This window comes from Vulpes vulpes, chromosome 9 (genome assembly GCF_048418805.1).
Source record: "Vulpes vulpes isolate BD-2025 chromosome 9, VulVul3, whole genome shotgun sequence".
NCBI classification, from domain to species: domain Eukaryota; kingdom Metazoa; phylum Chordata; class Mammalia; order Carnivora; family Canidae; genus Vulpes; species Vulpes vulpes.
The window spans coordinates 57,969,709-57,973,563 of NC_132788.1; positions in this window are offsets into that span (position 1 = coordinate 57,969,709).

Here is a 3,855-nt window from a genome sequence, read left to right on the forward strand (position 1 = left end):
TTCCCGAAGGAGAAACTTTAAATCCATATACATGAGATTCCTGCTATGTTTAGCCATACATTTACCAAAGACTTGTGGGATCATTTATTTCCTCCTAAAGCCTCAGTGCAGCCTGCAAGATGGTTTTCAGCTAACCTTGTTGTGACATAGAGATGAGGCAGTAGAATTTGGAATTTGGAACAGGGGTGGGTACTGGTCTTTACAGTTAGTACAACACAGAGTAGCCACGCCATATGTGTTTAGTCTCTTTTTCAGCCAGTGAATTGAACTAAGTTATATGTCAAGCAGTTCCTGTAAAAAACTATATGGCTAAGGTAAGTGATGATAATCAGAAAGAATTTGTTGACCTGCTGAAAACAGAAAATGAATCAACCCCCTGGGCCTCTCACCCAGCCCTTGTGAGCTGCCTTGGTGAGGCATTTTGTTAGCGTAGGATCTAGACATCAAGCTTAATGTTTGGGAGTGGGGGGAGAATGATGTGATAGGTGTAGATTATTGTCTGGAAAAACTGGAAAATTAATGAAGCAAGGTGTTTTAGTGAAAACCTGTCACTCTGGCCCAGTATTGATCTGTTACCATGTTTCTTAAATCCTGGGCTGCATTTATATACACATAACATGGTAAATGCGTGTTTGTTCAGTCAGAAATATTCTTTTTCACTCTCAATTTAAATAGCTTCTTTCTCCACCATGTTTCTTTTTTTCTTTTTTATTTAAATTCATTTTGCCAACATATAACACCCAGTGCTCATCTCATCATGTGCCCTCCTTAATGTCCATCACCCAGTTCACATTTCTAACTGCCACATTCTTCCTATCTCTGAAAGCTCGACTGGTGGCAGTTTTGCCTGGTGGAAACAAATATTTTCACTGGGGTACGTTGCTTTCTATTTCTGTTTCTCATGGTTATCAGCAATTACCATGAACTTGAACATTAGTTTTAGAGACTTGATCCCTCAGTGACCCTTTCCCTGCTGCACACCTCTCCACACATGTTGTTCAAGGTTGTTTATGAAAAATAGAAACACAAAAATAGGCCCTGGTCACAGCCCAGTTCTCCCAGGTCCCAAGAATGTCCAAGAAAAGTACTTGTCCAAGACAGTACTGCTGTCTTTCTTCCAAAAACAATTGATTTTTTTTATTGAGGTTTAATTTACATAGATTAGTTTCATTTGTAAAATCTAACAATTTGATGTTTGTATATATTACAAAATGATCACCACAGTAAGTCTAGTTACTATCACCATACATAGAGAATTCTTTTTCTTGTGATGAGAGCTTTTACGATCTACTCTCTTAGCAGCTTTCAGATATACAATACACAGTATTAACTAGTCACCATGCTGTACATGACACCCCCATGGCTTGTTTATTTTATCACTGGAATCTTGCAGTTTTGCCTCACTTTCCTATTTTGTTCACCCCCATCCTCTCCCTCTGACAACACCAATCTGTTCTCTGTTTCTGTGGGCTTGGCTTTTTAGTTTTTTGGGTTTTTGAGATTCCACTTATAAGAGATCATATGGTATTTGTCTTTGACTTATTTCACTTAGCATAATGCCCCCAGGGTCCATTCCTGTTGAAAATGGCAAGATTTCCTTTTTGTGGCTCTGTAATATTCCATTATATATAAAAATCACATTTTTCAATCCATTCATCCATTGATAAACATTTAGGTTGCTTCCATATCTTGGCTATTGTAAATAATGCTGCAATGAACATGGTGTATATATCTTTTCCAGATAGTGGCTTTATTTTCTTTGCATAAATACCCAGAAGTGGAGTTCCTGGATTATATAGTAATTCTGTTTTTAATTTTTTGAGGCACCTCCAAATTAGTTTCCATAGTGGCTGCACCTATTTACAACACCACCAACAGTGTGTGATGGTTCCAATTTCTCCACATTCTCTCCAACACTTGTTATTTCTTATCTTTTTGGTGGTCATTCTAACAGGTGTGAGATGATGTCCCATTGTGGTTTCAATTTCCCTGATAATTAGGGATGTTGAGCATTTTTTCCTAATTTGCAAGATCCATCTTTACCTTGGAAAAGGCTCTATATCTCTACTTCCAGTTAGGATTTGCACAAGATTTAAGGGATGTGTGATCAGTGTAAACATACCATTTTTTAAAATAACATCTTTAAAACTGAGTTGCTCAGAAATTTTTAATTGCCTAATAGTTCATCAAATCTACATCATTTAACCCTCAGTTGTTGTTTGGCTGCAGTATTTCACTATTAGGAAAGAAGAGGCTATAAGCATCTTTTTTTTGGCTCAACCAGCATAGATCTATATCCAAGTACCTCTCTCCCCCTTTTAAACCGTCCCTCTGGGCATTACTTTCAGAAGTGAGATCACTGGGTCAAAGGGATGATCGTTTTTTTTATGTTTCTTGGTGGGCCTTGCTGGGAGACCATCTTAATAAGGGCCCTTGATGCCTTGATAAATCTCCCATGTAGAGGATGCAGGTGATTTGCAAGTGAATTCTGCTCCAGGATGAGGAGTGAGTGACCCTGAGGCTTCAGTCTCCTGTGTAAACCTTCCTTGGTGGTAGGCAGTTAAGTTTAATTTTAAGCAATGCCCCCCCTTCCTCTCAGATGATTGCTCTATCTAGCTCACCTTCTTTCTTCCTCTCATCTGTGTAGAGAATTCAAGCATCTGTCCAGAACATGCTTTATATACTGAGCAACAGAAAGGACAGTGTCTGCTAAATTTCCTAGTCTCATCTCCACTTCTTTGGTGCACTGAGTGAGGGCTCACCTTCATGCTTGTCCTAGCCTACAGCTGGGCTTGCTCACAGACTGCAGGCACACAGTGACATCTGCTCTGCTGTCTTTATCAAAGCATTTCTGATTAAAACCGTAGAGAGCCAGAAACTAGAGATAATAGCAAAGAAAGCCAGGACCAGATGACCTGAAAGAGCTAAGTTTAATTTTGTTTTTGAGTGTGCTGTTATGTACTTTTTTTTTTTTTTTTTAAGATTTTATTTATTCATGAGACAGAGAGGCAGAGGCACAGACAGAGGGAGAAGCAAAATCTGTGCAGGGAGCCCGACGCGGGACTTGATACCCAGTCTCCAGGATTAGGCCCCGGGCTGAAGGCGGTGCTAAACCACTGAACCACTTGGACTGCCCTGTTATGTACTTAAAAAAAAATGTTTTTTTTTTTTTTTTTGAGAGAAGTGCATAAGCAGGGCGGGGAGGGGCAGGGATGGGGGAGAGGAAGACGCAGACTCCCTGCTGAGGGGGCTCTGTCTTGGGATCCTGGGATCCTGAGCAGATCCAAAAGGCAGCCCGTTACCCGACTAAACCACCCAGATGCCACCAGCTGTATGTACTTCTAAAAAATACATTCTTGGGTCAGTGCCAGTAATGGGAAGGAAGGATGCCATTTTCTTTTCTTCTAAACCTATGCCCAGGGGCCCCTGGGTGGCTCAGCAGTTGAGTGTCTGCCTTTGGCTCAGGGCGTGATCCTGGGATCGAGTCCCACATCGGGCTCCCTGCTTCTCCCTCTGCCTGTCTTTGCTTTTCTCTCTGTGTCTCTCATGAATAAATAAAATCATTAAAAATAAAAATAAAAAAAATAAACCCATGACAAATTTTACCACCCAGCTTCCTTCTGATTATGTGCACTTGCTTTTCCTATATCTTGTTCAGAATTTTCCCACTTTTCACTCCTGTTCCACTTGTGCTCCACTGCACCCCTGGCAGTTTGTTGTGTTTGTGCTTTTTAAGTACTCTTCTGGGTGCATCAAGGCTGGAAGTCCCTCCTCACTGTAGGCAGAACTCAGAGTGCTGTAGGTGCGGCTCCTCCCCTTGGTGAATCCCTAGGGCACCTGGCTGCTCACACCGCC